The sequence below is a fragment of the Hylobates moloch genome, unplaced genomic scaffold, assembly GCF_009828535.3.
Source record: "Hylobates moloch isolate HMO894 unplaced genomic scaffold, HMol_V3 SCAFFOLD_6, whole genome shotgun sequence".
Lineage (NCBI taxonomy): Eukaryota > Metazoa > Chordata > Mammalia > Primates > Hylobatidae > Hylobates > Hylobates moloch.
In genome coordinates, this window is record NW_026652281.1 from 60,423,990 (window position 1) to 60,448,659 (window position 24,670).

At 36.0% G+C, this 24,670-nt stretch overlaps 1 long non-coding RNA gene across 1 annotated transcript in view; it reads left to right on the forward strand.

The window, feature by feature from the left end:
- The window catches only part of LOC131383707 (uncharacterized), a 67,363-nt gene that overhangs the window by 25,516 nt on the left and 17,177 nt on the right, over window positions 1–24,670 (forward strand). The window contains exon 4 of the long non-coding RNA XR_009213944.1: window positions 18,842–18,998. This is a non-coding gene — a long non-coding RNA (uncharacterized LOC131383707). The remainder of the gene's footprint in view (window positions 1–18,841; window positions 18,999–24,670) is intronic.

Consider the following 24,670-nt stretch of genomic DNA (forward strand, 5'->3'; position numbering starts at 1 on the left):
GTGGGAAAATTTTGTTGTCACCAGGAGAAGTTTTGGAGTCTTAATAATAATTATGAACAGTTATGGCCAGGTGCAGTGGCTCACATCTGTAATCCCAGCACTTTGGGAGGATGAGGCAGGTGGATCACCTGAGGTCAGGAGTTTGAGACCAGCCTGGCCAACATGATGAAACCCCACCTCTACTAGAAATACAAAAATTAGCTGGGCATGGTGGCATGTGCCTGTAATCCCAGCTACTCGAGAGGCTGAGGCCAGAGAATCGCTTGAACCCAGGAGGCTGAGGTTGCAGTGAGCCAAGATTGTGCCACTGCTCTCCATCCTGGGTGACACAGTGAACTCCATCTCAAAAAAAAAAAAAAAAAAGCAATAAATAAACTCCTCGCATGTATTATCTTACTTCACATTACTATTATTATTACCTACTACTATTAATATGTTGTTATAATACATTGATATCATAATTACCCCTATTAGTAATGGTGGTATTACACCTATTTTAATGAAATAAAAAAAATCAACCTTAAAGAAGTCAAGTAATTTTTATGGTGCCTAAGAACCAGAATTAGCTTCCAAACCCAGTTTTGAAGATTCTAGAGGCCACGCACAATGGATACTTTTTCTGCCTTATCAAGTTAACAATGGTAAACTTATAAATCAACTTGCAAAGCTATTATGAATAGAAGCATTTCATGCTATGATTGTAACGCACTGCTGCGTGTGGGCGACACATAGTGAGAGTCCATAAAATACTAGTTCCTTCACCACTTTCCCAGCTAAGTGGTAAAGACATTATTTATTTTCAAAAGAACAACAGAAGACTGAACATGGAGTCTGTTTAAAAAAATACACTTTGTTTAGATAAACACGTTTATAGTACTGGGCATTTTGTAAGAAAATGCACTCCTCCTGCTGATGCTTGCAGTAATTCTCTCCACAACAGCAGCACAAACCATACTATGTGTACTACACACACATAATGGTAATTTTAGAGTAGAAACATATCAATCACAATTTGTACATATAATTTTGGAAGGCATAGTGTGCTATACACTGTCTTCCAGGAATGTGTTTGTTTTGCAAGGAAATAAAATGCAACTTTTCATTAAATGTTACTATATATCTATGTGTGTGTGTGTATATATATATATTTATATATATAATAACTGTGTTCTACCTTATACTCAAACTCTTTGCAAATATGGACTTTGACATATATAAATTTGACAACTCTTAACCATTTAGAATCTTAATCCCTGTTCCAAAGGATTCTTCTTTTATACAACTAAAACTGGGGTCTCATTTTCTTTGTATAACATCCTCCTAGCTTTCATCCCCTAGTTTTAACTTTGGGTCATATCAGACCAGGTTATTAATTTTGTTCCCCATTTATCCCACTCACACACTGGAAGGTACATAAATCTTAACCAGTGTCTACTAACATCCTCAGAGTGCATGTCATGAGACTAACTTATAATGAGATCTTTTTGGCTTCTCCAGTAAAACTAAACCTTCTTGGATAATATCCAAGACACATCTGTTTTAAATCAAATTCTGCTCTACAGAATGTGGCAATGTGGATGTAGACAAGAGTAAATACATCTCTGGCTCAAATACAACAGTAACTTTTTAATTAAATGTTAATTTGTTACCTATAATGCTATGTAGTTTTAAAAGAGATTTCAAATATATGATCTCATTCTTTACAGCAGCCCTGTGTGCAAGGTAGAATAGAAATTATACTCATATTTTACCCTTAAGGAAACAAAAACTCAAAGACAATAAGCAACCAGTCTCAGGTTAGACACCTGCAAAGAATTAAAGTTGGTTTTGAGTTGAGGATTTCTGACTCTTTTTCCAGAGCTCTTCTCACCACACATTCTGTCTAAGTGAGAAAGCTGAAGTGAAGTCACTCATAAATTTGTGGGTGAAACATAAAATATTTTCTTTGGGGCCAAATATACAGAGATATCTTGCAATCATTCTTTGTTTGGAAATACAGGTTTTTCCTTCAACTGTCAAACAAAGTTCCATTCTGCCAAGAGCACATTCTGCAATTTTTTTGGAATAATACTTTTTTTAGGACTATCAAAGACACCAAAAATTAGTACTAATGAAAGGAAACTTACCCAGTCATATATCAAACAATATTATAAGATTAACAATAACTTTAAAAATGTGGAACTAGTACACATCATGGAACAGTTCAAAAGCAGTCCCAAATATATTAAAAAACTTTTATATGCCCCCAAAGAAATAGAGGTGTAAGAGTTAAATTATTCAAAAAATGGTGGTAGAAAGAATATCCATCATTTTTATTCATCTCACAACAGGGATTGAAATATATTCCAAGTAGATGAAATAATTAAATGCAAATAAAATGTATAGGTAAGTATTTAACAAATTAGGAATGCTAGATATGGTTGCCCAAGTTGTGTGCAGCTGCACAATGACACATCCACCTAGTTGAATGGTTTTAACACCTCTACACAAATAAACTAGAAAATCTAGAAGAAATGGATAAATTCCTTGACACATACACACTCCCAAGACTAAACCAGTAAGAAATTGAATCTCTGAATAGACCAATAATAGGCTCTGAAACTAAGGCAATAATTAATAGCTTACCAGCCAAAAAAAGTGCAGGACCAGATGGATTCACAGCCGAATTCTACCAGAGGTACAAGAAGCAGCTGGTACCATTCCTTCTGAAACTATTCCAATCAATAGAAAAAGAGGGAATCTTCCCTAACTCATTTTATGGGCCAGCATTACCCTGATACCAAAGCCTGGCAGAGACACATCAAAAAAAAGAGAATTTTAGACCAATATCCCTGATGAACATTGATGCAAAAATCCTCAATAAAATCCTGGAAACCAAATCCAGCAGCATGTCAAAAAGCTTATCGACCATGACCAAGTGGACTTCATCCCTGGGATGCAAGGCTGCTTCAACATATGGAAATCAATAACCGTACTCCAGCATATAAACAGAACCAAAGACAAAAACCACATGATTATCTCAGTAGATGTAGAAAAGGCCTTTGACAAAATTCAACAGCCCTTCATGCTAAAAACTCTCAATAAATTAGGTATTGATGGGACATATCTCAAAATAATAAGAGCTACAGCCAATATCATACTGAATGGGCAAAAACTGGAATGAGTTTCCAACACAGTGTTGGAAGTTCTGGCCAGGGCCATCAGGCAGGAGAAGGAAATAAAGGGTATTAAATTAGGAAAAGAGGAAGTCAAATTGTCCCTGTTTGCAGATGACATGATTGTATATTTAGAAAATCCCATCATCTCAGCCCAAAATCTCCTTAAGCTGATAAGCAACTTCAGCAAAGTCTCAGGATACAAAATCAATGTGCAAAAATCACAGGCATTCTTATACACCAATAACAGACAAACAGAGAGCCAAATCATGAGTGAACTCCCATTCACAATTGCTTCAAAGAGAATAAAATACCTAGGAATCCAGCTTACAAAGGATGTGAAGGACCTCTTCAAGGAGAACTACAAACCACTGCTCAATGAAATAAAAGAGGATACAAACAAACGGAAGAACATTCCATGCTCATGGGTAGGAAGAATCAATATCGTGAAAATGGCCATACTGCCCAAGGTAATTTATGGATTCAATGCCATCCCCATCAAGCTACAAATGACTTTCTTCACAGAATTGGAAAAAACTACTTTAAAGTTCATATGGAACCAAAAAAGAGCCCACATTGCCAAGTCAATCCTAAGCCAAAAGAACAAAGCTGGAGGCATCATGCTACCTGACTTCAAACTATACTACAAGGGGCTACAGTAACCAAAACAGCATGATAATGGTACCAAAACAGAGATATAGACCAATGGAACAGAACAGAGCCCTCAGAAATAATGCCACATATCTACAACTATCTGATCTTTGACAAACCTGACAAAAATGGGGAAAGGATTCCCTATTCAATAAATGGTGCTGGGAAAACTGGCTAGCCATATGTAGAAAGCTGAAACTGGATCCCTTCCTTACACCTTATACAAAAATTAATTCAAGATGGATTAAAGACTTAAATGTCGGACCTAAAACCATAAAAGCCCTAGACGAAAACCTAGGCAATACCATTCAGGACATAGGCATAGGCAAGGACTTCATGTCTAAAACACCAAAAGCAATGGCAACAAAAGCCAAAATTGACAAATGAGATCTAATTAAAGTAAAGAGCTTCTGCACAGCAAAAGAAACTACCATCAGAGTGAACAGGCAACCTACAGAATGGGAGAAAATTTTTGCAATCTACTCATCTGACAAAGGGCTAATATCCAGAATCTACAATGAACTCAAACAGATTTACAAGAAAAAAACAAACAACCCCATCAAAAAGTGGGCAAAGGATATGAACAGACACTTCTCAAAAGAAGACATTTATGCAGCCAAAAGACACATAAAAAAGTGCTCTTCATCACTGGCCATCAGAGAAATCCAAATCAAAACCACAATGAGATACCATCTCACACCAGTTAGAATGGTGATCATTAAAAAGTCAGGAAACAACAGGTGCTGGAGAGGATGTGGAGAAATAGGAACACTTTTACACTGTTGGTGGGACTATAAACTAGTTCAACCATTGTGGAAGTCAGTGTGATGATTCCTCAGGGATCTAGAACTAGAAATACCATTTGGCCCAGCCATCCCATTACTAGGTATACACCCAAAGGATTATAAATCATGCTGCTATAAAGACAAATGCACACGTATGTTTATTGCAGCACTAGTCACAATAGCAAAGACTTGGAACCAACCCAAATGTCCAACAATGATAGACTGGATTAAGAAAATGTGGCACATATACACCATGGAATACTATTCAGACATAAAAAGTGATGAGTTCATGTCCTTTTTAGGGACATGGATGAAGCTTGAAACCATCATTCTCAGCAAACTATCGTAAGGACAAAAAACCAGACACTGCATGTTCTCACTCGTAGGTAGGAATTGAACAATGAGAACACATGGACACAGGAAGGGAGAACATCACACACTGGGGCCTGTTGTGGGGTGGGGGGAGGGGGAGGGATAGCATTAGGAGATATACCTAATGTTAAATGACGAGTTAATGGGTGCAGCACACCAACATGGCACATGTATACATATGTAACAAACCTGCACATTGCGCACATGTATGCTAAAACTTAAAGTATAATAAAAAAGAAAAGAAAAAAGAAAAGGAAGGACTTCTCCCTAACTCATTTTATGAGGCCAGCATGTTCCTGATACCAAATATGGCAGAGATACAACAACATAAGAAAACTTCAGGCCAATATCCCTGATAAACATCAATGCAAATGTCTTCGATAAGATACTGGCAAACCAAATCCAGCAGCACATCAAGAAACTTATTCAGCACGATCAAGTTGCGTTCATCCCAAGGATGCAAGACTGGTTCAACATATGCAAATCGATTAATGTAATTCATCACACAAACAGGACCAATGACAAAATCCACAAAATTATCTCAATAGATGCAGAAAAGGCCTTCCATAAAATTCAACATCCCTTTATGTTAAAAACTCTCAATAAATTAGGCATATTGAAGGAACATTCCTCAAAATAATAAGAGCCATTTATGACTAACCCACAGCCAATCATACTGAATGGGCAAAAGCTGAAAGCATTCCTCTTGAAAACCAGTAGAAGACAAGGATGCTGTCTGTCACCATTCCTATTCAACATAGTATTGGAAATTTTGGCCAGGTAAATCAGCCAAGAGAAAGAAATAAAGGGTATTCAAATAGGAAGAGAGAGAAGTTAAATTGTCTCTGTTTGGAGATGACATGATCCTCTATCTAGAAAACCCCATTGTTTCAGCCCAAAAGCTTCTTAAGCTGATAAGCAACTTCAGCAGTCTCAGGATGCAAAATTGATGTGCAAAAATCACAAGCAATTCTACACACCAACAACAGCCAGGCAGAGAGCCAAGTCATAAATGAACTCCTATTTACAATTGCTAAAAAGAGAATAAAATACCTAGGAATACAGCTAACAAGAGAAGTGAGGGACCTCTTCAATGAGAGCTACAAACCACTGCTCAAGGAAATCAGAGAGGACATGAACTGGTGAAAAAATATTCCATTATTACGGACAGGAAGAATCAGTATCTTGAAAATGGCCATACTGCCCAAAGCAATTTATAGATTCAATGCTATTCTCATTAAACAATCATTGACATTCTTCACAGAATTAGAAAAAAAATACTTTAAATTTCATATGGAACCAAAAATGAGCCTAAATAACCAAGACAATCCCAAGCAAAAAGAACAAGGCTGGAGGCATCACACTACCTGACTTCAAACTATACTACAAGGCTACAGTAACAAAAACAGCATGGTACTAGTACAAAAACAGATACTTAGACTAATGGAATAGAATAGAGAAATCAGAAATGAGACCACATATCTACAACCACCTGATCTTTGACAAACCTGACAAAAACAAGCATGGGGAAAGGATTCCTATTTAAGAAATGGTGCTGGGAGAACTGGCTAGCTATATGCAGAAAACTGAAACTGGACCCCTTCCTTATACCTTATACAAAAATTAATTCAAGATAAATTAAAGACTTAAATGTAAAATCCCAAACTGTAAAAACTCTAGAAGAAAATCTAGGCAATACAATTCAGGACATAGGTAACAGCGAAGATTTCATAACGAAAACCTCAAAAACAATTGCAACCAAAAATTGACAAATGGGATCTAATTAAACTAAACAGCTTCTGTACAGCAAGAGAAACTATCATAAGAGCGAACAGACAACCTACAAAATGGAAGAACATTTTTGCAATATATCCATCTGACAAAGGTCTAATATCCAGAATCTACAAGGATCTTAAGCAAATTCACAATAAATAAACAAGCAACCCTATTAAAAATTGGGCAAAGGACATGGACAGACACTTTTCAAAAGAAGACATACATGCAGCCACCAAACATATGAAAAAAAAAGCTCAACGTCACTGATCCTTAGAGACAAGCAAATTAAAACCATAATGAGATACTGTCTCATGCCAGTCAGAATGGTGATTGTTAAAAAGTCAAGAAACATCAGATGCTGGTGAGACTGCAGAGAAATAGGAACACTTTTCACCATTGGTGGGAACATAAATGAGTTCAACCATTGTGGAAGAGAGTATGGCGATTCCTCAAAGCTCTAGACCCAGAAATACCATTTGACCCAGAAATCCCATTACTGGGTATATACCCAAAGGAATATAAATCATTCTGTTATAAAGATACATGTACACATTATATTCACTGGAGCACTATTCACAATAGCAAAGACATGGAGTCAAGCCAAATGCCCATCAATGATAGACTGGACAAAGAACATGTGGTTCCTATATACCAAGGGATACTATGCAGCCATAAAAAGGAACGTGATCATGTCCTTTACCAGGACTTGGATGGAGCTGGACGCCATTATCCTCAGCAAACTAACACAGGAACAGAAAACCAAACACCATATGTTCTCGCTTATCAGTAGGAGCTGAACAATATGAACACATAGACAAAGAGAGGGGAACAACACACACTGGGGCCTCTCAGGAGGGGCCAGGAAAAGGGAGAGCATCAGGAAAAATAGCTAAGGCATACTGGGCTGAATACCTAGGTGATGGGTTGATAGGTGCAGCAAATCACTACAAAATAATAGTTGAAACCCCAGGGAAGATAACAAAAGAGAGACAAAAAAGCTACAAAATACACAAAAAAATTAATAAAATGGCAACAATAAATCCTTACCTATCAATATTACTAAATGTAAATAGATTAAACTCCCCCCATCAAAAGACACATAGTGGCTGAATGGATACAAGAAAACTCAACATTTTACTGTCTATGAGAGAATAATTTTAGATTTAAAGACACACAGACTGAATGATAAAAGGTAGAGAAAAGGTATTCCATGGAAATAGTAACCAAAAGGGAGCAGGGATGGCCGTGTTTGTATCAGACAAAATAGACTTGAGTAATAAACTGCCACAAGAAACAAAGATGGACATTATATAATCATAAAAGGGTTAACTTGCCAGGGAGATAAAATAATTATAAAGCATATACCTCTGTCATCAGGGTACCTAAATATATAAAGTAACTATTGACATAACTGAAGAGAGAAACAGCAATACAATAATATTAGAATACTTCAATACCCCTCCTTTCAATAAGAAATAGAATATTCATACAGATAATTAATGAGACAGCAAATCTGAAAAATAACATAGATCAAATGAACCTAACAGATACATACAGAACATATCATCCAACAGCAGCAGAATACACATTCTTCTCAGGCATACTTGGAACATTCTTCAAGATAGATTACATGTTAGGCCGCAGAATAAGTTAACAAATTTAATGAGATTGAAATAATGCAAAGTATTTTTGTGACCACAATGGAATGAAACTAGAAATCAACAAAAGAAAGAAAACTGGAAATTTTTCATTAATATGTGGAAAGTAAAAAACATATTCTTGAACAGCTAATGGATCAAAGAAGAAATCAAAAGCAAAATCAGAAAATATCTTCAGAAAAACAAAAATGAAATACAACATACCAAAACCTATAGGATGCAGCAAAAGCAATACTTAGAAGTTTATAGCAGTAAATGCCTACATTAAAAAAAGAAAGATATCAAATAAACAACCTAATTTTGCACCTCAATGACCACAAAATTTAGTAGAAGGGGAAAAATAATGAAGATTAGAGTAGAAATAAACAAAATTGGAAATAAAAAACAATAGAAATTATGTGATAAAACTGAGGGTTTTTTTGAAAAGATAAAATTGACAAAATTTTAGCAAGAATTACCAAGAAAGAGAAGAGAAAAGACTCAAATAAAATCAGAAATGAAAGAGGAGACATTACAGGAAGCTGAGGCTGGGTGCAGTGGCTCACACCTGTAATCCCAGCACTTTGAGAGGCCGAGGCAGGCAGATCTTGAGGTCAGGAGATCGAGACCATCCTGGCTAACACAGTGAAATCTCGTTTCTACTAAAAATACAAAAGTTAGCTAGGCATGGTGGCATGCACCTGTAGTCCCAGCTACTAGGGAGGCTGAGGCAGGAGAATTGCCTGAACCCGGGAGGCAGAGGTTGCAGTGAGCTGAGATCGTGCCACTGCACTCCAACCTGAGTAACCAGAGTGAGACTCCATCTCAAAAAAAAAAAGCTGGTCATGGTGGCACACGCTTATAGTCCCAGCTACTTGGGAGGCTGAGGCATGGCATTGTAATTGCTTGAGCCCAGGAGTTCAAGGCCAGCCTGGGCAACATAGTGAGACCTTGTCTCAAAAAAATAAAATAAAATAAAAGAAGAGACATTACAATTGATACTACAGAAATAAAAAGTGCCAAAAAGACTACTATGAATAATTATATGCTAACAAATTAGATAAGCTAGGCGAAATGGATAAGTTTCTATTATCACCCAATGTACCAAGACTGAATCATAAAGAAATAGACAATCTGAACAGACCTATAGGTTATAACCAGTAAGAAACTGAATAATTTATCAAAACCCCTTGACAAGGAAAAGCCCAGAACCAGACAGCTTCACTGGTGAAATCTACTGAACATTTAAAGAAAATTAATACCAATTGTTCTCAAATTATTTCAAAAATTGAAGATAAATGAACACTTTTAAACTTATTTTTTATGGCCAACATTATCCTGATAGTAACACCAGACAAAGACACTCCAAGAAAAGAGGACTATAGGCCAATATCCCTAATGAATATAAATAGAAAAATACACCACAAAACATTAGCAAACAGATTCAATAGCACATTAAAAGAATCATGCACCATGATTAAGTGGGAGTTATCTCTTTGATGCAAGAATGGTTCAGCATTTAAAAATCAATTAATGTAGTGATATATTAGTAGAATAATAGATAAAACTCACATGATTATCTCAATAGATACAGAAGAAGCACCTGACACTTTTTACAAATAACACTCAATAAACTAAAAATAGAAGAAAATTACCTTAACATAATAAAGTCATATATGAAAAGCCCACAGCCAACATCATGCTCAATAATAAAAAACTAAAATCTTTTTCTCTAAGATCGGGAACAAAGCAAGAATGTCCATTCTTACCACTTCTATTCAATGTAGTACTGTAAGTCCTAGGGAAAGCAATTAGGCAAGAGAAAGAAATCTAAGAAATTCAAATCAGAAAGGAAGATGTAAAATTATCTCTGTTTGCAATGACATAATCTTATATGTAGAAAAAAAGACTCCATAAAAATCGATTAGAACTAATAAATGAATTTGGTAAAGTTGCAGGACAGAAGATCAACATACAAAAATGAGTTGTATTTCTATACACTAAAAATGAATTATCCAAAAAGAAAATTAAGGAAACAAACCCATTTAAAAGAGCATCCAAAAGAATAAGACAGCCAGGTACAGTGGCTCACACCTGTAATCGCAGCACTTTGGGAGGCCAAGGTGGGCAGATCATGAGATCAGGAGATCGAGACCATCCTGGCTCACATGGTGAAACCCTGTCTCTACTAAAAATACAAAAAAAATCAGCCAAGTGTGGTAGCGGGTGCCTGTAGTCCCAACTACTTGGGAGCCTGAGGCAGGAGAACGGCGTGAACCTGGGAGGCAGAGCTTGCAGTGAGTGAGCCGAGATTGCACCACTGCACTCCAGCCTGGGTGACAGAACGAGACTCCATCTCAAAAAAAAAAAAAAAAAAAAAAAAGAATAAGAAGCTTAACTGAGGAAGTGAAAGACTTGTACACTGAAAATCAAAAAACATTGATGAAAGAAATTTCAAAAGACAAAAAAATGGAGAGACTTTCCATGTTCATGAATTGGAAGACTTAATACTGCTAAACTGTACATGTTATTGAAAATGATTTACAGATTCAATGCAATTTCTATCAAATCTTAATGGAATGTTTTACAGAAATAGTAAAAACAATTCTACAATTCATATGAAACTACAGAGGACTTCAAATAGCCAAACGATCTTGAGAACAAACAAAGCTAGAAGTCTCACACTTGAATATGTAATTTCAAAGCACATTACAAAGCTACAGTAATTAAAACAGTGTGGTACTGGAGTAAAAATAGATATACAGACTGATAGAACAGAATAGAGAGCCCAGAAATAAACCTATACATATACAGTCAACTCATCTTTGACAAGTATGCCAAGAATACACAATGGGAAAAAGTGTCTTCAACAAATGGTGTTGGGAAAACTGAATATCCACATACCAAAGAATGAAGTTGGACTCTTTCTTACATTACCCAATACAGAAAAATCAACTCAAAATGGAGTTAAGGCTTAAATATAATACCTGAAACTTTAAAGCTCCTAGAAAGAAACAAAGGGGAAAAGCTTTATGACACTGGCCTTAGCAATTATTTCTTTTACAAAATGCCAAAAGCACAGCCAACAAAAAGCAAAAATAGACAGGTGGCACTACATCAAACTAAATAGCTTCTGTACAGCAAAGGAAACAATCAGCAGAGTGTAAAATTAACCTACAGAATGAGAAAAAAATATTTACAAACCAAGTATCTGATAAAGGGTTAATATCTTAAATATATAAAGAACTTCTACAACTCAATAGCAATAAAACCCTTATAGTTTAAAAAATGGACAAAGGACTTAAACATGCAATTTTCCAAGGATACACAAAAAGGCCACAAAAATATGATAAGATGCTCAATATTCCTAATCATCAGGGAAATGCAAATCAAAACCACAATGACATATAACCTCACATCTGTTGAGATACTCATTATGAAAAAAACTAACAAGTATTGGTGAGGACGTGGAGAAGTTGGGACTGATGTGCACTCTTGGTTGCAATGTGAAATGGGGCAACTACTGTAGAAAGTATGAAGATTCCCCCAAAATTTAAATGTAGAACCACCATAAGACCCAGAACTTCCACTTCTGGGTATATATTTCTAAAACAACTGAAAGCTGGATTTTGAAGTTACTTGCACACCCATGTTCATTGCAGCATTATTCACCATGGCCTATATGTCCATCAACAGATGAATGGTTGGGGAAAATATAGCATATACATACAATAAAATATTATTGTCCTTAAAGCAAGGCAATCCTGTCATATGCAACAACATGTATGAACCTTGAGAACATTATGCTAAGTGAAATAAACACATCACAAAAAGACAAATAACATATGATTCCACTTATACAAGGCATATATAGTAGTCAAACCCACAGAAATAGAAAGTAGAATGGTGGTTGCTGGGCTGGAAGAGGAAGTGAAAAGTCATTGTTCGATGGGTATAAAGTTTCAGTTATGCAAGATGAAAAAGTTCTAGCAATCTTCTGTACAACACCATGATTATACCTAACAATATTGTTATTAGTTTAATATAGTTATAATTAAAATTTTCAGAGGGTAGATTTCATGTTATGTAGGGTTTTTTTTTTAACCACAATAGCAACCGCAAGAAAAGCCAAGTCTGAAGTCCGTAACACATGTTCAGCATATATATGGGCGTTGAAGTGGGCTGACATCCAGTGTAAAAATATAAACATGATATGTTCCTGTTTATCTACATTATTGACAACCATACTTTTTTTACTGTACTTTAGTTGTGCAGCTTAGGATTAATCATAACCTATAGTTTATAATGTGGTCTTATCATTGGTTCATACATAGCCTATGTTTTAGTTATTAATCAGTTATTTTAAGTAATAAATAAACACATGTCACTCACAACAAAAGCTAGAAATTTGATAATCTTATATAGTACATGATTTTCCCCAACAACACATTTCTTTGCCACTCCCTTGATCTCATTTTCATTAGAATGTCAATAGACATAATTTTGTTTCACAAACAGTGTCTCCATGTTTTCAAATAAATTTTGAAAACCATTCTTCCATCTTCATATTCATTTTCAAATGAGCACTTTGGTTGCTTTAAATTAAAATGATACAGCATTTTTCTGTCCTAGAACTAAATGTAATGTCATGTTTGAAATGTAATTCAAGTAAATAGTTATAAAATTATTGAACAAGTTTTATGGCTTTGTAATGCAAACAGATTGAAATGATATAGCCTTTCAGATCTAGCAAATATAAAATTGCCATGAATCTTGTAACTTGCTCTAAAGTAGTAAAAGAGAAAAAGGACTTATAGCAATAGTAGGCTTCTTTTAGTTAAGTTCAATAAATATTTATTGAGTACCTACCAAATAGGAAGTATAGAGTTTGACATTGGTGGTAGTGGTGGTTCGACATGACTAAGATAATGATCTCTAGGTGAGGAGTTTAAATTTTAATAGAGGAGAGGCACATGCCACAAATAACTGTGATTCAAGATAAAATGACACAAATTCTAAATGTTAAGTAAAATCAAAGTAAAGGTAAGCAATTATAATTCTGAATTGAGGATGGAATCAGCACTTAAGGAGGATTTTTTTTTTTCTTTGAGACAGAGTTTCACTTTGTCACCCAGGCTGGAGTGCAGTAGTGTGATCTCAGCTCACTGCAACCTCCACCTCCCGGGTTCAAGGTTCAAGCGATTTTCCTGCCTCAGCTTCCCGAGTAGCTGGGATTACAGCCACATGCCACCATACCTAGTTAATGTTTGTATTTTTAGTAGAGATGGGGTTTCACCATGTTGTCCAGGCTGGTCACTAACTCCCGACCTCCAGTGATCCACCCACCTCGGCCTCCCAAAGTGCTGGGATTATAGGCATGACCAACTGTGCCTGGTCTTCAGGAGGATTTTTATAGCTGAGTAGGATCCAAATAGATCTAAGTGAGAAGGGGATAAAAATACAGGAGAAAGAGTAGTTCCAAAATGCTATCTTAAAGAAGGGTGACCAGTTCATCCTTGTTTGTTTGGTACTTTCCAGTTTTAGTACTGAAAGTCCCATGTTGCTATGATCTGAATATTCATATCCCCCACAAATTCATATGTTGAAATTCTCACTGCAATGTGATATTAGGAGGTGAGGCCTTTTGGAGTGATTATATCATCGGAGTGGAGCTCTCATGAAAAGGATTAGTGCCCTAATGAAAGAGGCCCCAGAGAGACCCCTCACCCCTTCCACCGTGTGAGGTTAGAGTGAGCAGATGGTTGTCTATGAGGAAGAGGGCCCTCACCAGATATCAAATTGCCAGTGCTTTGATTTGGGACTTCCCAGCCTCCAGAGCCATGAGAAATAAATTTCTATTGTTTATAAGCTACCCAGTTTATTATATTTTGTTATAGCAACCCTCATGGTCTAAGACACATGTCATGGGTAAAGGGCAAACCCAGATGGTTGATCACCTAGAGAACAATCAACACCTTTCCTTCCATTCCTTCTAATTTCGCAGTGAAACACACACAGTCCCATACGGCCAGACCTTAGGTGTCAGCTTTAGGAAACTTCAGGCAGCTTTCCCTGTCTCTACCACATTTTCTGAAAAGTGAGGTTTAAGACTCCAAAGTTCCTTATCTTTCCCAGTTACCTCCAGCTGCAGTTCCCTTACCAAGAGTAATGATTCTTTAAGCCTACTCAGATCCCAAACTCTTTTACTAATGAGACGTCAAATCCTGGCCTTTTCCCGATGACCACCACCCATTCTCTCAACTCTGCCATACTTTATTCTTGCTGAGCTTTCGTGATGTTCTTATCAACACCTTTGGTCCCTCAATCCTATCCAGATTCTCCCAACTTGTCAGCCCAGTTCTTGTTTATTGAGATTACCCGCATACTAACATTGTTGAGATAAAGCACTTTAGAGTCAGATAGGTTAATTTTTCATCCATCTCTGCCTGTTACTACTATCCATATGAGCTTAAGCAGTAGAGTTAACTTCTCTGAACCTGTTTTCTCAGTTGGAAAATAGGAGATAATACTCTTTCCTATTTCATGGAATCCTTATGGGATTAAATGATATCACTCACAAAATACATTTTTAAAAGAAACAAGTTTTAGAATTGTATGTATGGTCTGACTATAATTTTGTGTAAACATGTATACCAGGTGTGTTTTTCTGTATGAATATTTATAAATGCAATAAAAAGAAGAATAAAATGAAACTCGACAAGGGAGAGATTTCAGAAGGGGTATGGAAAAGTAGAGAAATATGAAGAAAATTATCTCCACATTTCATCTTTGAATTTCGTAAATATTAAACCATGAGCATAAGTTATTTCAAAATTAAGATATAGAAAAAATTAGGAGAAAAATAAACAAACATAAAAACTTCATGGGGATTTAACACTTGAGTGAATCTTAAAAACTGGATGCTTCATACCTGGGAAATAAGAAAGAAAAAGATGTTCCAGCAAAGAGAGGGGGGAGTGTGAGCCACTGAGTAGATAATGCAATGCTGCCAGGACGCTGATGAAGTTGAAATGATGAGGGACTGGGTACATTGAGAGAGATGTGAGTGGGCACATCAAAAGAAATAAGTTTGGAGTCTAGAGACATGGCTGGGGCCAGATCTGGGAGTCACCAGAAATGAGGCCGGAGAGATGGCTGGGGTCAGATTTGGGAGGGTGATCAGAAATGAAGCTGGAGTAATGGCTCAGGCCATATCTGGATGCCCTGTGAATGCAATACTATGGAATTTAAACTTTATCCTCAAAGTAACGGGAAAGCATTGAAGGGTACTAAGAATGGGAAAAATAATGGAAGCTGTATTTTAGGGGAAAAAAAACTGTGTTAAGGATTGATTAGAAGGAGTAGTCAAAGCTGCAGGCTGGAAAAGAAAATCACAAACTCTTCCAATAGTCACAAAAAGAGATGATGAATGCTAGGACCAAAGCCAAGGCCAAATAATATGTTTTTTATGCTGTGACTATAATTAACAGGTAACATTTATTGCGATAGTTCTTAATAGCTAACACTTATTTAGCCAAGCTTAAATTGGCTAAACACTATAAATGGATAACTCAATTATTTCTCATAGCTCAATAAAATAGGTACTGTTAATATTTCTGTTATATAAATGATGAAACAGAGACTCAGAGAGATCGATACTTGCCCAAACACACCTATATGATAAACAGTGTCACCAGGATCTAATCCATACAGCTTGGTTCCCTGGTCACACTTTCAACCTGCATGTCATAAAGCCTACACCTAAAGTGTCCTCGATGTCAAAGAAAAAGTGCATCAGATAGAATTAAACAGGCAGAGAAGACATTATTCAAGACTTTTGCAATAGGGGAAAAAGACTAAACTTAACTCCACTGAAACAAAAGACAGGAGTAGTTAGTGAATTAGTGAAAAACAAGTACTGGAAGATGTTAGAAAGGAGGTTGATCAATGCAGTTAGGACATCTGAGTTTGCTAATTGTTGCTTATTGAAGAAGTTAGGCCCCTATCTTCTCACAGAGACTGGGAGATGGGATTGCAATCTTTTTCTGGTGATTATATTTCAAAAGCATGGCTTCCAGATCCATGAAAAGACATTCCTGGGTTGTAAAACTGCCAGGGGCTCAGAGGAGATTTACATATCAAAGGGACAGAAAAATATTACATTTATTATTTTTATTTTTTCAATTTTTTTAGATTCAGATGGTTCATGTGCAGGTTGTTACATGGGTATATTGCATTGTGCTGAGGTTTGGGCTTCTATTGATCCTGTTGCCCAGACAGTGAACATATTACCCAATAGGAAGTTTTCAGCCCTTCCTCCTGTCCTTTGGGGTCCCCAGTGTCTACTGTTCTCATCTTTATGTCCATGTGAACCTAAGATTTAGCTCCCACTTATAAGTGAAACATGTAGTATTTGGTTTTCTGTTCCCATGTTAGTTCACATAGGATAATGGCCTCCATCTGCATCCATGTTGCTGCAAAGGACATGATTTCATTCTTTTTCATGGCTTTGTAGTATCTGTGCAGTATATGTACCAGATTTTCCTTATCCAATCCACCATTGACAGGCACCTTGGTTGATTCCATGTCTTTGCTATTGTGAATAGGATGGCAATGAACATCCAAGTGCAGGTGTCTTTTGATAGAATGATTTATTTTTCTTTGGTGTGTACACCCAGTAGTGGGATTGCTGGGTCAAATGGTAAATCAACAAGCAAAAAGCAAATAACCCGATTAAAAAATGGGCAAAGGATATGAACAGACACCTCTCAAGAAAAGGTATACAAATGGCCAACATACACATGAACAAATATTCAACATTACTAATCATCGGAGAGATGCAAATCAAAACCACAATAAGAGACCATCTCACACCAGTCAGAATGGCCATTGTTAAAAAGTAAAAAAAATAGTAGCTATTGGGACAGTTGTGAAGAAAAGGGAAGGCTTAGCCACTGTTAGTGGAAATGCAAATTAGTTCAGCCCCTGTGGAAGGCAGTTTGGAGATTTCTCAAAGATCTAAAAATAGAACTACCATTCGACCCAGCAACCCAGTTACTGGGTGTATACTCAAAGAAATATAAATCGTCTACCGAAAAGGCACACGTAGTCAAGATTGGTGCAGCACTATCACAATAGCAAAGACATGGAATCAACCCATCAACAGTCGATTGGATAAAGAAAAAGAACTTATAATTGCAAATTATCTAAAGTAAATGCTCTAATAAAAAGATCAGGAGCCTGTAGTCAAGAAGAAACCTGTCTAAAGTCCAGTCAAGGTGAGAAGAACCCTAAAGTATTCTTCATCATCAATTATTCTGAAATACGGGATTCAGTAATTCAGTGTAATTTAAATTTAATTCTACTGAAGAAATTCATGCAAATGGCATGTAAGTCACTAATATACATAACCTATTTTAAATTATAATATTTACATGTACATTTTAAAAGTTAACACACCAATATACATTACAAAATTTAATATACATCTTCAAAGTAAAATTTTCTGTTTTATAGGCATTTTAAAACAGCACGTAGTAATGAAACTGATGACTCAATAACAACAAAGATAATAGCCAATATTTATTCAGTATTTACTATGTGTCAGACATCGAGCTAAATTTTTTTAATATGCTCCTAAGAACAATCCTGGGAGGTAGGTACAACAGTATCTTCATTTTATGGATGAGGAAACCTGTCCTTAGAAGGTCACACAATTTATGCATTGAGCCATAAGTAAGACTGGCTACCTAGTTTGTCAGACCCAATGAAAAATGAAAATGTGGAACCCCTTGTTCAAAAATCATTAAGAGTTTCAAGACAGTGACAACAGAACCTTAAACAGAACAGGATTCTTATAAGCACAGGTTGCACACCCAGAAAGCCAGCCCTACCTGCCCTTAAGTTTGTGCTTTTAACCTTTTGGATATACTCTGTCTCTTCTGAGTAAGTTATTAAACGGTGAGGTTCCTGGGGGTACCCAGAGTTGTTAAGTCATTAACAATTGACCTGAAATGCCTTTTTTAATGCCTGGAAGAAAGATCGTTTTTCACAGACAGGATCTGGATGTTTAATCCCACCTATATCACACTGCTTCTCAGTGAGGTATCAAAGTATTATGAAGACTTGAAACTCTTTACTGAGTTTCTGTCTGAAAATAGTAAATGCCTGCAACAAAGGAGGGCCTTACAATACAAGGGGGAACTACAGCTAAATACTAGCCTACAGACAGCAGCTCCTTTCACCATATACTATAACAGCAAGTATTACTGCATCCGATTAGAAATGAACTTGGGTGACATAGTACAATTCTTAGATGACAAGAAATAGCAGGAATGCAAATAAATGAAAGAGTTCTGTTTTGTTTTGTTTTGTTTTTACTCTAACAAAACAAAACAGAACCCTTTCATTTATTTGCATTCCTGCTATTTCTTGTCATCTAAGAATTGTACTATATCACCTTTAGAGTAAATAGAAAGATATATAGTAGTACTGAGGCTACTACCAGGGGAAGGCAATATTGGTACTGAACAAAAAAGAGTTTCTTCACAGTGAAGTACAGCACAGTTGAGAAGCATGAAATAAAGACGTTTTCTAGACTCCAATTCTATCATTTCCAAGGGGTGGGTACTATCCAGAGTGACTACTAATATCACTACATGATACATGATTGGGAGTTAGGTAATGGTTCGTTGCAAACAGCAATAACAGAGTAGCAGATTCAGATTTCATTATAAAGAAGGTTCGTTTCTATTTGAAAATTCATTTTCCTTTTTGTTAGTTGGAACCAAAATGGAGCTAAACGTAGATCAAATATGATATCCATTGTAATACAGGTTATGCATATGGTTTTTTCTTTTATTTCAACATCTCTAACACCAGCTCTTTGAAAAGACTTGAATGAATTCTATAACTAAAATTTTCTCACTGGGGACAGACCAGAAGATATTGTCAGGATGACACATATTCTGTTGTGACTGTTGTTTGGCATTTTGTGTATTTTTTTAAAGTGACTAGTCTTCCTTCTGAATATATTAACAAAATATTAATCAAATTTCATAAATATAATTATGACCTTTGACTTAAATATAAATATTTTTCTTCAAAAACAAGCACCTCTCTTATGTAGTATAGTTTTAAAACAACTTTATTGAGATAAAATTGACAAAATGAAGTGCACACATTGAAAACGCAATGTAAGTTTTGAAATAAATATTTGTCAGGGAAGCTTTGCCAAAAGCAATATAGTGAACCTATTTGTCAACCCTCAAAATTTCCTCTTGTCCCTTAATAATCCCTCCTTTTCCCATGCCCATCCTCCCTTTCCAGCTGGCTCCCCAGGCAACCACTGATCTGCTTCTGTCACTATAGACTAGTTTGCCTTTTTAAAGAACTTTAAATTAATAGAGTCACTCAGTGTGTACTTATTTTACCAGTATAATAATTTTGAGATTCATCTACATGGTAGTCTGCATCAATAATTCATTCCTTTTAATTGCTGAATAGTATTCCATTGTATGGATAGAACACGTTTTTTTTTTTTTTTTAATTGTTCACCTGCATTTGGACATTTGTGTTGTTTCCAGTTTGGGGTTATTACAAATAAAGCTAATATGAACTTTTTCATACAAATCTTGGATGGAAAATTATATTTATTTCTCCTGGACAAATAGTTAAGGATGAAATAACAGATTGTTTGGTAGATGTGCATCTAGAAATTTAAGACACTAACAAACTATTCATCAAAGTATTTAAAACATTTTATTTTTCAATCAACAGTGTAAGAGAGTTCCAGTTACTCCACATTCTTGCCAATAGTTGTAATAAATATTTTCTGGCCGGGCGCGGTGGCTCACGCTTGTAATCCCAGCACTTTGGGAGGCCGAGGCGGGCGGATCACGAGGTCAGGAGATCGAGACCACGGTGAAACCCCGTCTCTACTAAAAATACAAAAAATTAGCCGGGCGCGGTGGCGGGCGCCTGTAGTCCCAGCTACTCGGAGAGGCTGAGGCAGGAGAATGGCGTGAACCCAGGAGGCAGAGCTTGCAGTGAGCCGAGATTGCGCCACTGCACTCCAGCCTGGGCGACAGAGCGAGACTCCGTCTCAAAAAAAAAAATAAATAAATAAATAAATAAATAAATATTTTCTATATTTCTTATGATATATACACACATATATATTAGCATAACAGTGTTCAGATCATATAATATTCATTGATAGTAAAGATATAAAATACAGTTTATTTTAAAAGGTGAGAGGACCGAGGCAAATAGCCATTTTTCAAAGGTATCTTTAGAAATCTGTCACCTTTCTGTTAATTCCCAGTCATTATCATTAGCCACAACAAAAATGATGACTCAAAATATTAAATAGATATATCTTATTTAATGCTAAAGCCACAGCTATTTTTATTTGTGGATACAGAAGTTACAAATCAGCCCAGCAAAACTATAGGTGAAGATCAAAAAGGAAATAAATTGGAGAAAACACAGTTTCTCAAGAATTAGAACTAGTATAGCTCTAATGCATCAGCGGAGTAAGCAGTATCTATCTACTAAGGTCATTTGTGCTTAGATCAAGGCAGCAATTTTTTTGTCTCTTAAATGTATGTATATAGGACTCCAAACAATCTAGAGTACCCTGAATCACTAGCGACATCAATAATTTTGGTTCAGCTTCCATCAGAAGATGGGATGTGCTTTTGTCAAGATGTTGTCAGGTATCAGATCTCTTTTCAAAGCTTGCAGGAGATGAAAGTAGCACTCCTTGAGGTCAGAAGCTAACTGGTGTCTTTTAGTGTTATTTACTATCTGAGGAACACGAGTCAATTCATAAGAAGCTCCCCGTGGATAGTATTCACAATTGGCCTTCAGTTTCAACCCTTACTGTTCTGCAAGGCAATGGAAGATGAACCGTGATGATTTTGGGGTCTCTGCACAGAGCCGAAGGGATTACAGTCCGAACTTTCCTGATCTTCCTTGGGTGCTATTAGCAGTGACATCTACCTACCTTACTCCTTTTTTATAATAAGTTGAATTTATTAATAAAATCCCATTCCTAGTCATTTATTTCATCATGATTACAGAATATAATCACAGACATGAGATCTCAATACCTTCTGGGAAAGTTCATTTTATTTGAGAGTGTTTAATGGGTAGACAGTGCTTCCTTTTACCCTCGGAACTGAAATCTGCCTCTTAATCATTTCTTTCTAACTAATGGAATATTCCCTACTGTTAACAAAGAGACTTACTGAGAGAAGGATGTAGAAATTTCATGAAAAGAGTATGAGTTTGCATCATACTTCCACCACTTCACTTCCAGATAATATTTGCCTTCCTTATCTTGTGAAATGTCTGCAATAGTAATCACGTCTTAGGGTTGCTTGAACACTAAATGAAATTATTTCAATAAATAGTCCCTACTTGATAAATTCAAGTTCCAACTATGAGTTACACTATTGCCCCCGGTAAGCCTGGTAGTCTAGCTTAAGTTAGGAAGGTCAGGCTTTCTCTGGTAAAAACTTTTATGGCTCATGCTCTTTGATCATGCTTCATTTTTAGAAGTTTCCTACACTGAGATTTTTAATGAGAATTGAGAGCTAAAATTTTAGTGTTTTCAAATAAGCTTTTAACCCCTGTATTCATCAGTTTCTTTTTGGCCTTTAATTTCTAAAATTACAAAGAATGTCTAAAAGTTATCATGTAAAAAATACAAATTTTATTTAGTGGCACATTAAATATTTTCAGTTTCCATTTGCCTACAACGACCTAGCCACAGTTGTTGCAGTGTCTATCTGCTTATCTATCAGTCACATACTGAATCTCCTCCCTCTGTGATCTGTTACAAACCCACCATATTCCAGATAAATGTTCACAGTAAAATCAGTAAAATCAACAATAATACGATTAAATCCTAGTCTTGTTGACTGTGGAAGAACTGGGGCAAACTCATCAAACCCAAAGAGAAAATTGGTGGATGTGTGTTTATCTCCCTGGCGCAATAGCATCTTTGTAGGAAATACCCAAACTCTTATTGCATACCTACTGTCAGACTCTATTGACAATATGCTTAATCACCGGTTCTCTGCATTTGGGAAGCTTCATTCCTATTCTCTTGTATTTTTAAAAAATATTTCTTATTCCTACCTTTCAAGACATCCACAAAGCTGTCAATTTTCTGATATGCACTTCTTTCTTCAAATGTCTACATTGTTGGTAGTACCTGATAACTCAAATAAAATACAGCTCGCATCCTACTCTAAGAGAATACTTTCAACTTAACCAATCTAGTATTATAAATTTTTAAGCTATAATTTTTTTTTGTTTTTCTCACCATAATTAAAATTGCCAGTTGCCCAGGGACAAAGTGAAAGTCTGAGACAAAATAAAAAAAGAAATCTTAAACATTTGTGATTTAGAAATCAGATCATTTACACTGTTCATAAAATAGTATTTATTATGAAATTATCATCTTTTGTTTTTTCTGTCTCCACTTCTTGATTAGCCACTTAAAAGAATTATTAGCTAAAAATTATTCACAAAGGATTCTGTGACTCCCTTTATCCTCTGACAGGTCATCCTGTTGAAAGGCCAGCTCTTTTAAGGAAAGCTGCATTTTCTCAGGATAAAACGGAAATATTTTATTCAATACCTCAGTGTGTTAAGGTTGTCACTCTGGGATTTCATCTGCTCTGTATGTTGACCCTGGACTAAACACTGCCAACCTCATACCCGCTGCATCAGCAAGTCTTTTCAGTTCTACTTGCTGAATATTTTCTGAATTTTCCCTTTTCACTCCTCACCATTACCCTACTAGTCCAATGTACATTATTTCTCACCTGAACTACATTCTTCCTCTCTTACCTGGTCTCCCAGTTTCTACTCAGGCTCGCAAATATTTTCCCCTTTACCCAGTAGCCAGAAGAACAATATAATTCATATTAATAAATCGGATAATGCATTACCCTGCTTAAACTTTCCAGTAACTTATCATTACCCTTGAAGTAAAATCCAATTCTTCTTTTCAGTTCCAAGGTCCTGCACCATCTGTTTCCCTCTGGGCGCTCCTCTCCTACCATTCTGCCTCACTCATGGCCCTCCAGCTACACTAGCCTTCTGTCTATTTCTGAAATAAAGCCAGCTTATTTCTAATTCAGGCCCTGGTATCCATTTTTTCCAGATCTTTATGTTGCTTGCTTTGCTACCTTTCATATCAAAATAATTCTCATCCCAGTGTTGTCTCCCGTCGTATCCTACTTTAATTTCTTACCAGAACGTTTTACTCTTACTATTTATTCTTTTTACACATTTTATTCTTAATATGTATATTACGTATTACTATGTATTCTTACTATGTATGTTATGCATTTGCATACTTGTTTATAGTCTGCTTTCCCAATTGGAATGTGAACTTTTTGTGGTGTAGACCTTTTGTGGGGTAGACTTTTTGTGGGGTAGACTTTGCCTCACTCACTCCTGTCCTGTCCGCCCCTTCCTCCCCTCCAATTTAGATTAGTGCCTGCTACATACAGAGTACAAGAAAGATCTGTTAAATGAAAGAATGAAAAAGCAACACGTTGAGTAATGTTACTAAGTATATCATTAAGATCTCCTCTAAAGACACCCTTCTAAAAATGCTTTTGTAAATTGCAACAAAAGATGAAACTCTTAAATGTTGTTATAAGACATATTTAGCTTATAAGACATACTGATAGGAACACTAAAAAAACTTGAAATATTCCTATAAAAATGACAAGACCATGTTTTATTCACTGAACAAGGATCCCTGGATCATGGAGTCATCTAGTTAATAACTGAGTAGCCTGTCCTAGTCTGAGCATAGCCACTAAAACAGTATGAAGAAACAGTGTTTTTGTTGCAAAGGTAATTCTATTGAAGAGAGAAAAATTATTAAAGTTAGTTAATTCAGCAATTAATTTTGATATAAAGGATGTGTTATGAAAATTTAGAAAATGGTGAAGTTGAAAGCAAAGCAGACATAAGAGAAACCATAACACAAGAGCAGTTTACCTTGGAATTTATTGGGTGAGAGGCTCTTGGCTAGTTCATCCATCCTGAACACCAAAAACTGCTTAGAATGATCGATCAGGTTCTCTGGTTACAAAACTTTTCTTAAAATACTTCAAATATTTTCTTAGGAAAGCAGTCTTTCAACAGAAGGCTTTGTAAGCCTAGAGTGGTGGTAGGGTTACATGGAGGATTTGGTTGGAAATAACTAAATCCCTATCTGGAATAACATTTCAATGTGTATATAAATTCACTTTTGTGTTAG